A 14,502-nucleotide genomic window follows, 5' to 3' on the forward strand; every position below is an offset into this window, starting at 1 on the left:
TAAAATGTTATGTTGCTGTTTTAGTGACAGTAAAGAAGAAATCATTGCGATGTACCGTATACGTAGAATTTTTAGCGAGAATTTGATTTGGCATTATTAGCGAGGGTGTCGAAATCGTAAAATTGAATATCGCTAAAAATTAAATGCATTTTATTTGATTTGATTTAATTTCTTTAACGTGCATTTTAAAATCGCTAAAATAACTTCTCGCTAAAAATAAATTACCTGTTTTTCAGGTCAAATCGCTAAATTTGCGTCTCGCTAAAATTTCCACACACGGTATTCATTTTAGATGATGACACTACATGTAAGAGGAGAGAAATAAAAGATAACTATAGTTATGTTCCTTAGTCCTCCTGCCAAACGACTGAGCTTGTTTTTTGATAAACAGGCAAAAACAAATAACATCATGCTGAAGTGAAATATGTCATTTATTAAAGTAAATGACGGAAAAGTAAAACACAGTTAACAAAATGGGGGTCAGAAAAAGGAGGAGTCAAATATATAAAGATAACTATTTTGTTTTGTAAATCAACAGGATACAAGATGCTAATCAAACGTTTATATGTATTCATTGCTTCTATACTAGTCAAGATATTAAAATCTAATATTGATTGATTCATTTAAGGAAAAGATGATTTCTGTTTTTGTCAGAGTTCTCGAATAATTAGCAAATCATTTACCTGGATGCTTCTGTCACATTTACTCTATATGAATGTTTTATTTACATTTGCATAATATTTGTGGCGTCGGAGTCTGGTGGTTAAGGTGCCGGACTCCAAAACCGAAAGGTTGTGAGTTCGAGTCATGGCCGCGGCAAATCGACGTTGTGTTTTAGGAAAGGTACTTTACAGGAATGTCCTCACACCAAACAAGTGTAAAAGGAGTACCTGGCTATAGACAGTGAAAGATATTGTCAGAATGTTTGTGTTCTAGCGCCTTAAGGGCAGCTTTTGGATTGTTATGGTCTGCTGGGGTAATGATGTATTATGAGGCATTTATGCTAGGAAAGCGCTATATAAAAACAATTATTATTATTATTATTATTGTAATTATTACTCAGTTATCCTATAGGGAACCTCTTTTTTTTATTCTTTATGGAGTCTCAGTTCTTCAATGCTATTTAACAGGCACGGTTTGAGTAAATCACTTTCTTTTTCTGCCGTGTTACGCTAAAACATGCAAGGGTCTTTAATAAATCTGTGAATATGAATTCCATACATATCCAATTAAATTTCAGTTTATTTTTTCATTAGTTTCTAAGTACAGATTCATTCGATACAGGAGTTAGGAGTAGGAGTTTTATTTATTCTTTAATTCAGTTTTGTTAATTTTAAGGTCCTGGATAACTTTGTTCAAATGTCATGCTTTTAATTGTGTTTAATATTCTGTGAATGCTGTAATTGTTCCTTGTGTTCAGTGTGTTTGTATAGTTTTGTAAGAAAAATTAATTGCAAGTGTATGTAAAAACGCAGTACTGTTGTATGCTAAAAGCTTTATAATATGCTTAATGTATTATCGTTAACCATTTGTGTAATAACTCGTAACTTAATATTGTGTATTGTTTCTTCATGAGTAGGTCCCATTCCGAGAGAGGGAGTGTGTGAACCATGCAGGATTACTACGAAGTCTAGTGAATTGTTGTTTAACTTTAGTAATAGAATACATATTTGAAATTTTTTGACTTGGGTTTTATTGACTTATTGAAATTTAGTATTCTGGATTAGACGCTTAGTCATCCGGCAACAAGTTCTTCAAAAATTATTAAATTACTTTTATCTTTAAAATACTTTTTGATACCCAAACAAAAAAGGAGAACACCCTCTTCATCATTTTGCTTCAAGTTTCATTGACATTCTTCGAATTTCGAATTTACATGTAACAGCAAGGTCATCAAAAGTCATGATAATCAAAAAATTTCATCAAGTAGTTTGCATGTATGGACATGCATAATATTTGAAAGAAATACTAATTAGAATTGAAGATTTTATGAGGGCGCTAGGCGCCCGAAATAAAATATAAATTATATGATGATATTGAAGTAAGTAATGATAATGTATTTCCCTCCAATCCTTACCCATTTATATGGTCAGTGGGATATGTTTATTCATATTTCCTTAACTTAATAGTGTAATTGATATAAAATTACCTTATACATTGTATTTGAGTTCTGATTTTTGTACATATGTTGTATGGGGATATATATATATTATAACAGTTACTTGATCCGAAGGGTCGTATCACGTCGAGTTGACAGGCACGGATCATCAGATCTAACGAGACGCGAAATATCGAGTTTGATCTGATGATTCGCGCCTGTCGACGAGACGTGATACGGCTTTTCGGATCAAGTTACTGTTATAATGATAAATTTATTATATACCCCCTCATAACTAGCAAAATATACCTAAATTAAACTTAAGAGATCAATTGTATAATATAATAAAACAAAGCATTATAACAAGGGACTTTTTAATGTGCGAGAAAAACGTCATGTTTCTGCGTACTACGTCATCAGTTTCAGAGAGTAGTGATATGGAGTCAGAAAACAACATGTTGGTGATCCGGAAAATCGGATCACGAAGTCACGTGATAGCGTAAATTCAACACTAAAATTGGGTGATACACACTAGGTATATAAAAAAATTCTGTACCTTAAACGAAACGACGTCAGTACGCCTTTCTGATTTTTCTTGTTTGATGGTTTTTCACATGAACTGTTGCACTAGAGGAAGAGACATATTTGCTCAAAATTCTGATCTTGACGAATAAGATTTTTCAAGTTTGTTATATAGAATAAATCTGTTGTATATTTACTATAAATTGTTATTAAAAGAATTTTTAAGTCTTCTCTGTTTGGCTCGCATTGAAAGTCATTGATAGTATGTATTGAACAGATAGTGTTTACCTGGGGCATGTGCAGTGGGTCTCATATCTTAGTAGTTTTTATCTATTTATAGGTAGTCATATTTTAAAGAGCTGTATTTTAAGTGATGAATTGAAGGTCAACGCATTATTATATATCAAATAACTGAATTTAATTAAATGAGTGAATGTTATTTTGCATCCCATTCGAGAAATTTTAACTCTTTCGAGAAAGAGACACCACCATAAACCGGTGAAGGGCTTCATGCAATTTTTGGTCTTGACTCATAAATTTCATTGATTGATAGATTGTATGTTGTGTAACGTCCCTCGAGAGAATTTTTCACTCATATTGAGACACCACTACTTGCCGGTGGATGGCTACAAATTTTGTCCTATGCTCGGCACTCAGGGCCTTTGAGCAGTGAGGGATCTTTTTCGGGCCAGAACCTACAGCGACACGGGACCTCGGTTTATACGGTCTCATCCGAAGGACCGGTCTCGACGTCCCTCAGTGGGATTCGAACCCGCGACGTAAGGATTGACTTATTCGCGACTTTATAGCAGACGCTCTAACCACTGCGCCAGGCGAGCGACCATAAATTTGAAAAAGAAAATTGTGAGTAGCTTCTTTGAAAGTAGTCATAAACTTAACAGAAATTTTAGCTCAAAGCCTAAGATAAGATCAATTTCAAAAAAAGTTGATGCCATTGATAAGCTCTCATCAAATTTAAAAGCATGTAAAGTTTCATAACTTTAATTGAATCCTTTCTTTAAAATGAGCTATACATAAAGAATGGATGGGCTTAACTGACCAGAAAAAATGCCGTAAATCTAGGTTCTATAAAATGCTAATTTTTTGCAATCATATAAAGCCCCGATATTTTAACTGTGTATTAATGATAATTATCATATTAATATTGATAGCATGACCTAAAAACCACTCCGAGTACATGTCAAATTCCGGAAAACGAAACTAATGTATCGTTGATTCAATTTTGATTCATGGCAACAAGGCATTGCTTTTTTATATAATTCATTTTCATTTTGTTAGAGAAGTCGCAGAAAGAACCAAAATCATGGCATAAATGGATAGCTGGTCTAAATGGGACCTTTAATATAAATCAAAGTTAGGTAAACATAATATATACATTGCTCATACTTGGGTAGCAAGTTGAGCAGTCTTGGACATTTCTGCTCTCTTCAATTGTTCCGCCCAATCTGATTTCTGAAATCGCCAGGTAAAATCCGCTAAGCAAGCTTAAAAGTAATGAAAACATATTGGGCAAATAATATTAGTTCTATATTAATCAGATAAAACATTTGAAAATCAAATATATGGACATGAGTTGTGACATTTGTCATTAAGAAAAGAGATATAACGTAAGTAGACAAAGTATTAAAAATCAAGCATTTTTTTAATTTTTTATCATCATTCGGGAGTTAAAACATATGAAAACTCGCCACAGTTTCTTTTTTTTTTCTAGTTTGAATCCAGCTAAACAAGGCCTTATAAACCTTTAAAAAGAAACAAAGTGATTATATCTAAAAGTATAATCAAATAAAACCCTCTTAGGTAGTATACAAACCCAAACTTCGGCTGTACAATCTAATTTACGAATTTAGACAAAAATGATTTACAAAGTCATTATAGGCACAAAACTATTAATTAATATAATGGAAATAATATGCACCAGTTTATATTCACGGGAAATGAAAATTTTCTGAGAAAGACAAGGTCCAAATTTTATAGCTTGAAATAAGCTTTGGGAAACTCTTAAGTCGAATAAGTAATTTCAAAGATTTATTTCCGTATTTTTGTGACAAAAATGACAACAGGATATTCATTACATCATATTTTTTTTCAATGTATTCTAGACTGAAAAGTAGAATAAGATGACACGTATTCACTTTTGATAATAAAGAATGGCATTCAAAATATCTCTCATTCGTTTCAAGCAAAATCATGGACAAACCAATATGCAAAAAGGGGGACTTACATAGTATTATACATGTACCTGTTTTTGTAAAAAAAAATTATTTTGATTTTTTCTTAATTCTTGTATTATCTTTTCTTCATTTCAATCAATTGATCACTTATTTAATCCTGACTCATCCAACTTTTTGCAGATTCAGGTATAAAAAATGTAAACTTATATTTTAATTGAAACTTAATTCATATTAATAATTTGTGTTTCGATCGTTAACTTCCCTTACTTGTGCAGCAAATTATACCATTTTCACCTCCATACGTGGTTATCTCTCAGTTGATTCAAAACGAAGGAATATGTTCTTCGTATATGTACAAACAATCTCTAAGACGAGGTAAGAAATTGACAAACTAGTTGAGGAAGCAAGAATATCAGCTGTCTCTTTTAAGGTACAGGGGGATAACCATTGACTAACTTCTTCCATACTGTTTGTAAGGCCGTTATTTCCTTACTGGATTGTCAACCGGTTTTCCGGTTTTTTTTGTGTTTTGTTTTTGTTTTTGTTGTTTTTTCTTATAAAAAGGAACACACTGCTAGTGTGACTGATCGGCAGGGGATGCTTAATCATCCATGGCATCTGATTCCACCACGGATTTTTTTTTTGAGGTTCGTGTTTGTTTTGCTCCAATTATGTATTGTTAAATGGCCTTTTGGCTGGAATTATGTTAGTTATATATTTTCATTATTGATATCTTGTCTAACAGTCATTTTTTCTGTATGATCTGCAATGCTTTTTTTTATTTGCACACATTGACATGTGAACAGTTAGGTAGGGAATAACGTTCTGATTAAGGAACACTTTGATTAAACCCGTGATCTGGATGTTGGATCGTGCCGTAGGAGGATTGCAACTGGCGGTGTAATTACTCGATCATTGTTGATAAGACTCTCAGGACCTCTCAATTTGCATCATTAACATTTCCCCTCCATTGAACATATAACATGCGTACTACACAAAAGAACGCAGCCTTAACATTTGGAAAATACTAATTCATTACATTGTCATTTAGTTTTGACAAAAATTATTTATGGTCCCTGCAACATTGTTTGTACGCTAAATAAGTATAGTACATCTTCTTGTCATCTCCACATTGTGGTGATTATAATATATCTATTAGATTTTTCTTATGAGAATTTTTCACAGAGCAGTTCCTTATCACAAGCTGATTTCCGATCTTAATTGCACTGAAGTTCGATATGTATCATTAAAAATGAATTTGTCAATAAAAACTCATTTGAACAAGGGATGTAAAAGGGTTTTTTTTTCATTTCAAATAGATTAATGATTGATAATAAAAATGTATATTTTTTCTCCACATAAAGTTCGTAATAAAACTTTTGATATCATTAGAAATAGTAAACAAGGTCCGATAATTCCTAAGGCAGAAAACATACTCCAAGAGGTTTTTGTCGCATAGTTCCATTCTTTTTCCGATATGTTCGTTGCATTTGTATTCTCCGTGAACAAAGTATCTTTCCAAATCTCATTGCCATAGTTTTGTGTGGCAGAATCGTACAAAAGTCTGAGATGTTTGTAAACCTGGAAAATGATATATACAAAATGTAGTTTTATGCTTAGAATTATAAACTAAAAAAAATTGCGCGGTCATACATAGAGTGCTTGATACATAAGATAGCAGCTTTAAACAAATTTTGAAAGATTAAATTACAATTACAAACAACATAAGTATATCAAACAAGAGGTACATGTATTTGTGAAACACTATGCCCCCTTATGGTAACACAATTTTAGAGCGGGACATAACTGAAGTGGTATACACTTACCCTTGATAGCGCAATAGTTTTGGGCTAGGTAAAAGTTGACATCAAACAGACTGACAAACAAACAGACAGACAGGACAAAACAATATACCTCCTTGATCTTTCGATCAATGGCATAAAAAGTTACATGGAAGATCCAGAGATTGAGAGTTTCAATGATTTATGGTCATTTGTTTTCTCAATCAGTTTTCTTTTCTTTTTATCATTTCATTGATTTGATATATCGATAGTTTGTGCTGACGAATCTGCAGTCCGATTTATTCTTGTCTCATTCATTTACTGAAGAAATGATTAGTAAATTCTGCGGTAGATAGAAATGTAGTTCTCAATGGATTGCAGATTTTAATATATAAATAGGTGTAAGCAAATGTTAAACATTTCAAAGATTATAAAATATTTGAACATACCATAACATCCATACACAAAAACGCAAATCAATTCACTGCAATTACAAAGTTGTTGACATTTTGACCCGTAAGAGGGATATGGACATTTTATAAAAAAAATCTACGAATTGTAACAATTAAAACAACATAATAACTTTGTGCAAGTTGTGTAAAAATAGATAAGTAGATATAATCAAAACATTTTGTCTATCAGATCAAAGAAATTGCTATCCTAGCACACAGAAAGGAATGTTTAAATTTACTTTTTAATATTACGCTTAAGCCGAGATCTGCCGTTAAAATGAAATCGAAAGGAATAATTATATAATAGTGTTGCATTATGCATGTACTGTGCCTAAATAGTAAGCAGGGTTTGACACATGGTGCACGAGCCATGTTATTATTATGCTGACTGTTGTAATTATTTATGAGGCAATCTATTTGACTTTCTCCTGAAAATATTGGTGCTTACACAGCACACTTGCAAGAACTCATTCAAAATTTTCATGCTAAAATTGTTTGCATGCTTAGTTATTTTGGTTACTTGTATTTTCTCTAAATAAGTCGGGATTTTCTGTCTCAAAGCAACTCATCTTAATTTTCTCTTTTGTTACATCCTCCAATCAAGCGTCATATAAAAAAGCGTTTTAATGACCCTATGAAATCAGTTCATCTCACGATCTGTATATTATTAGTTTGAAAGTTTGTTGTACACATTAATCTCAAGTTCCTTAGAATAATATATATAACTGTTTTCAAAACAGTCTAAATACTCCTTCTTGTGTAAATTGTATAAGAAGAAGGTACAGTTTCAATACAAATAAAGCCCTATATTTTTCTAAAATATGAAAATGATATAAGAAATTAAAATTCATTTTTTTTTAAACATAGTAATTCTTTGCAGTATTAAATGGTTTTTCTCATATGACCTTATTAATGCTAATTGTGACGTCATTAACTTGTGCATTTTCCCGTATTTTCTTAAAAAGTTGCTGAAGACATCAATTTTCAGTGGAATTTTCTTTTAGAAAACATACTCTGCCACCGTCGCCCGGAAAAAGTTTGAGATATGTGATTTTTCATAGCTGTTTGCACAATATATCCAAAAATTAAAGCGGGTGACGGTGGCAGACACTATTTTCTAAAGAAAAATTAGAAGAAAAACAAGTCATTTTGAAGCTTTTCTTCATTTAACTTAAAAATGAACCAAATTAATGACGTCATATTTCAAGAAAGGCTCTTCTTCATGGCATATTCTTTAATGATTTATCATATTCATCTACTCAACTATTGTTAATGCCAATTTCATAACTTTTTAAAAACCTTAACTTTTTAGGGCACAATATAGCTAAAACTGTACCGTCTTCTTACGTTTATATATTTAATAAAATTCTATCAATCAGTGATCGTTTCTGTGGCGTAATTGATAAGGCATCGGACTGACAATCTCTTGGTCGTTGGTTCGATCCCCGGCGTGTGCATTGAAGAATTTTATTCAGTAATAAAAGCCGTGCACAATTTCGGCATAGTATGTTTACGCTATATAAATCCTTAGACCACTATGCGAGAATAGTAGGGTATGGGTTATATAGAGACAAACTGACAGGAAGCATAATAATCAATGATAGTAATTTATGTGCGAAAACTATGACGACTCACCAACACACTCACTGTTTTCCAGCTTGTAGCTAGCTAAACAATGTCTCTTTATTCTATGTGTTATTAATTTGGAAAAATAATAAAACGTTAGTTTGCATAAAAACAAAATAAAATCAGTAATGAATATCAGTAACAAAATGTACTTACCCAAATTTCGGAGATGTATTTTGTCCATGAATTATGAATTCTCGAGGCAAGAATAGAGGCAACAAATTAATGAACCTCATTTTAAGGCTATTGCCTTTAATTAAATCTGTTAAAGATGAGTATTTAAATATATCGGTAGATATCTCAATGGAAATAAATACCGAGATCGACAGTGTTCAAAGCAAATGATGAATGGGATATATTTTCTTACACGTATTTATTGACGGTATTAGTCATTGTCAGTCATTTTCAATAAGAATGAAAAAAAGCATAGAGGGTAGAGTTTGTTTGGTACTTGGGTCATTAATCATGATAGATAGAAAATTTTATGAAAGGAAAATACGAATGTATCCTAACAGAAACCAGTATTTTTTCATTATTAACTGTACGATATAGGCATTTTTATCGATTCAAAATTAAAAAGGTTAATTCTTGATGAAGAAGCATAAACCCCTTATAGTAAGCTTATTTAATTATTATCAATCCCTCATAGTAAGGTAATTTAATTATTATCAATCTACAAGCATATCATTAGATACAACTATTTTACTGTATGTACTTCATTGAACCAAAACACTTTACCTTGTAAACCTTATTCTTCTTTTGGTATTCTGGTCAGTCTAAGTCTACAGCATTGATTGAAGATAAAGGTCGAGTAACACAATAAAGGGATCATTCATGTTAGCTTTTATGCTGGGATTGTATAATGTTTAAAGATTGGAGCGTTTTCGGACTGGAAGTTGCAATTTCGGCGCTCTGTATGATTTTCTAATAGCTTCACTTATAAGTATATGTTTTGAAAAAGGTATGTATTTTTCTCTGTTTACGTAACACAATTGTGGACTGATCAAACGATGTTGATCCACTCTAGTCTAATCACAATGTGGAAAAAACTTTACATTTTACACAGTGTATCCCAAGGTTTATGAGGAGAGTAGCCTTTGGCTAACGGAGATATCCGAGGCTAAACTCCTTGCGTCGTCTCCAATCTATGGTGAAGTAAGTTTGAGATTTCCTTTGTGTGAATTTCTGAATAGAGCAGTCCTATTTCTCACATATATTTTTCAGTTTTATAGAAATCAATGAAAAAATATTTAACAAAAAACATTAATTTCAATATAAAATGCAAAAAATAAAAGGGCTGATGATTTTTTCTTCTTATGACTTTTATCAAGTTCGTAAGAAAACGTCAATAATCTAATAGTATCATAAGAAGTAAAAAGGACATAATCATTCTTAAGGAAGAAGAATACTCTAAAAATTCACATTGTTCAATTAATCTTTTTCTTAAACGTTTATAGCCAAATTGTATTGTCATTGTTTTATATGCTTTGTTCTTTGAACTTAATGTAAATAGATATAGGCTCAATATTTAAGTGTTAATTAAGCAGCAACACTTTTTCATTCTAGGAAGTGAATAAATTTACAATTTTCAACTGTATAAGAGTAAGGAATTCAATCAAAACTCACCATAGCATTCATATTGTCGTCAGTTAACTCCAACAAATCGAAATGTAAAATCATAAATGCAATGCACCTATACATGTACCGACTTGACATCATCATAGACAAATTTAACACGACGCATTTCATTTGCAGAGAAGACTTATTAACGAGGCTGAGACTAATTATTTCTGCCTTAGGGATTTTGATAAATTTTTTATAATTAATTTTTGTTGTTATATTTATTGTTTTAGGATTAATAAAAATCGAATTTTTACCACCCCGATTTCTTAGTGATCTTAAATGTTGTCAAACTTTACTATCGGACCCTATGGAAATTTGTTGGAAAATCGCCAAATTATTACATTTTTGCAATATTTTTTTACTTCTGCCTTAGGGATTTCTTTTTCATTCAAGTAAGTGAAAGTAAATATAAAAAAAGTCACCAGATTGTGAAATTTCAAAAAAGTTCACCATCTCGATTGGTCTAGGTAGTAATTACTAATTTTATTTTTTCGAAGCCAAATACTTATAAAATTGCCATATTACGGTATGAATACATATCTTTGTTGATGAATTATCGGTGCATACATTTTTTTTTGCAAAAATAGCAATGTTTAGATTGTTAGTATGTTTCTTAGGAAGTTCTGTCATGAGTGTTCAGTAAAATATCCCTGGACGTCTTGAACATACAAACGTCATGCGTCATTCTTCAGCGTCATGCATTACTTTAAAAATCCGAAAATGGTGACTTTGTGAGAGTCATTTCAAATTTCATTTCAGTCATTTCAATATGTACAGTCTTCAGATTCCCAGTTTTGGTATAAAACCAATACATCATATACCAAATTGAAAGAGTGTAAAGTTTCTATTACAAATATATTAGATGATTCCTTTTCCGATCCAATGCCTTCGGTTTCAAAATGTTCTGTGCGAAACTGTGAAACCTTTGACATTTTGATAACTGACACTTCTTTCACCAGTAATCTTACTGAAAAGAGCTTCTATACCAAAACGTGGGAAAATCTGAACTGCAAATCTTCTAATGTTGTCTAAGGAATAGAATGTAATCTGTGTGGACTTATTTATGTCGGTGAAACCAAGGGATCGCTTAACAAAAGAATATCAGGTCATCGTTTTCAAATAAATCATGGTGGTCAGCAGCTTTTATATAAACATTTTAATTCACCTGATCATTCTATTTTATCAATGAAAGTTAGAATTCTGGAAAAGATTTATCACCACACAAATAGTCCGTCGTTGAGTACACCTTTCCGTAGACAACGTGAAGAATTTTGGATTAGGAAACTAAGACTGGATTAGGACAGCCTTTCCCTATGGATGTAATGAAAATGCGATAGTGTTGGAAATCCTACAAGCCCGCAGTGTAATAATGTAAATGTTTTGGGACTTTTTAACAATACTCAGAGACGTAAGCGTGGTCATAGACATCGTTCGTACAATAAACCTGCAATATACGACGTCTCTTTTGATTCATTACTACCTTATGTAAATCAACAGTTAGGTCTACATCATATTCGAACCAAACTTTACTCTGTCCCTTTGAAACTTTTAAATAGTCTTCTTGAAAAGACCAAGGAACATCCAAATTTAGATTCCTCGACACCGGAATATAGGCTCGGTTCTGTGATTATGGATATTGCACATCATAGGCTTTTTAAACCCGCACGTTTCACGGAAGAAAATGCAGCTAAAACAATCCGTCTTTTCCTTAAACTTCAATATGCCAATAAAGGAATTGACGCGGTTAATATAAGTAATATTCTTAATCACAAAAGGGTCCAGTCTTGTATTCCACTCTATTTCAAGTCAAAGAATACGCCTAGTATTTCCTACAAATATACATCGACCATTGCTTCCAAACTTTTCAATTACAAAAACACTTTACATGGCCTGGATATCGACTATCTGAAAAATAATCCCCTTTCGTGTTCATGTTCTTCTTCGCCCTATAACTATAGTCCTGCTGGACACGTTATTACAGGTGACGTAAAAATAGTTCGTAATGAGGACCTTAGATCACTTATTTTAAAAGGTCCTAAATATAGGGAACCCCGATCCTTCAACTGGCGTCGGAATTTCATAAATATTATGGATTCTGTTGAAAATTACGCCAGACGATGGGCTAGATATGAAAAAGAAGACATTGACACCTTGTCAGAATGGATTAAATGTATCAGATCCATGTTAAAGTCACGTATTAAAAGATTGAGGGGCAAAATGAAAACCATCTATCCTTCTGTGTTCAATAAACCAGAAGTGAAAAAAGAATTAGATAGATTACACGTTCAGTACGTACTGGTTCCTGCCGACAAAGCAGGTAACAACATTTTCTTCGTTTCTAAGGCTCATTATATAAATTGCATTCTAGAAGAACTTGGATTTAATTCTACAAGTGGTAATCTTACTTATACATATACTTCTCTTTCTAAGGAAGAAATTCTTCGAAATCACCTGTCAGTTTTGAATACATTTAATATTCCACAGAGCCAAAATGAATTTGAACTACCTTATATATATTGGATTCCGAAACTTCAAAAGAATCCTCACAAACAAAGATACATTGCAGGTTCCAGTAAATGTTCATCCAAGCCTCTTTCGTTACTTCTTACTAAAATATTGACAGTAGTGAAGGAAAAACTTCAAGAGTACTGTACAACTATATATTCAAGAAGTGGTGTAAATCAGATGTGGATACTTAAAATTTCTAAAGAACTTTTGGACAATTTGAAATCACAAGACTTTACAAAAATCAACAGCATAAAAACTTACGACTTTTCAACTTTATACACAACAATTCCGCACGACAAATTAAAATCCAGGCTTTTTGATATCATTGACAGCTGCTTCTTTAACAAAAATGGAACTCGTAAGTTAACTTACCTCGTCATTGGTCATTTGAAAAATTATTTTGTTAAAACAGATTCAGATTGCACACATAAGTACTCTGAAGTTGACATCAAGAACATGCTTGAGTTTCTGATTGACAATATCTATGTGGTTTTTGGAGACCAGGTATTCCAACAATCTATTGGAATTCCCATGGGTACAAATTGCGCTCCGTTATTAGCAGACTTATTTTTATATTCATATGAAGCAGAATTTATGCAAAATCTTTTACGTGAAAAGAAGAAAACACTTGCTGTGGCCTTCAACTCGACATTTAGATATATCGACGACATATTGTCAATTAATAATGATAATTTCCATTCCTACGTCGACACGATATATCCTGGTGCGTTTGAGATAAAAGATACCACAGAGTCCGACACTTTTGCTTCATACTTGGATATTTTACTTGAAAAAGACACGAATGGTAATCTAACAACCAAGCTATTTGATAAACGTGATGACTTCAACTTTTCAATTGTCAACTTCCCTTACTTATGCAGCAAAATACCTTCATCACCTGCATACGGAGTATATATATCTCAGTTGATTCGATACGCAAGAGCATGCTCTACGTATGAACAATTTATTAAACGAGGTAAATTATTGACAAGCAAGTTGATGAAACAAGAATATCAACAGTCTCGTTTAAAGTCATCATTTCGTAAATTCTATGGTCGATACAATGGCCTTGTCAGCAAATACAATTTATTATTGAATGAAATGCTGACTGACGTTTTTCATACCAATTGTTAGTCCATTATATATACACTGACTTGACCACGGATTTTTCCGTTATTTCTTGATTATGACAACGAGCACACGGCGGGTGTGACCGGTCGGCAGGGGATGCTCACTCCTCCATGGCACCTGATCCCACCTCTGATGTTTCGGAGGTCCGTGTTTGCTCTGCTCTTATTTTGTATATTTGTTTAATGGACGTTGAGATTGAATACTGTTCGTTATTTCAATATCCTTCTTCAACGTTCTTTTTCCAATAATTGTCGTAAAATCACATTTTCAGATCAGTAGGAGTTACAAATAATGTTAATTTTGTATTATAATTAAAATAATTCTCAAAGGTGTACTGTCACACAAATGACTGTATGAAATTAAAAAGCTGCGCAAAGTGATGCGCACTCGGAATTAAACCCGGCCTCGATTTTACAGCGCAGAAAGCAATTTATTAGTTAGCCATGAATCACTATTCAATAGTAAAATTAATGTTGAGGAACATGGCTGTTATTAAACACAAAATTATTTTTAAATGTTAGATAAATGTCTCGTTCAATCGCTATTTTGAGTTTAACAGGCCCCGA

This window comes from Saccostrea cucullata, unplaced genomic scaffold, assembly GCF_032062105.1.
Source record: "Saccostrea cucullata isolate Sc308-1 unplaced genomic scaffold, CSIRO_AGI_Scuc_v1 ctg665, whole genome shotgun sequence".
NCBI classification, from domain to species: domain Eukaryota; kingdom Metazoa; phylum Mollusca; class Bivalvia; order Ostreida; family Ostreidae; genus Saccostrea; species Saccostrea cuccullata.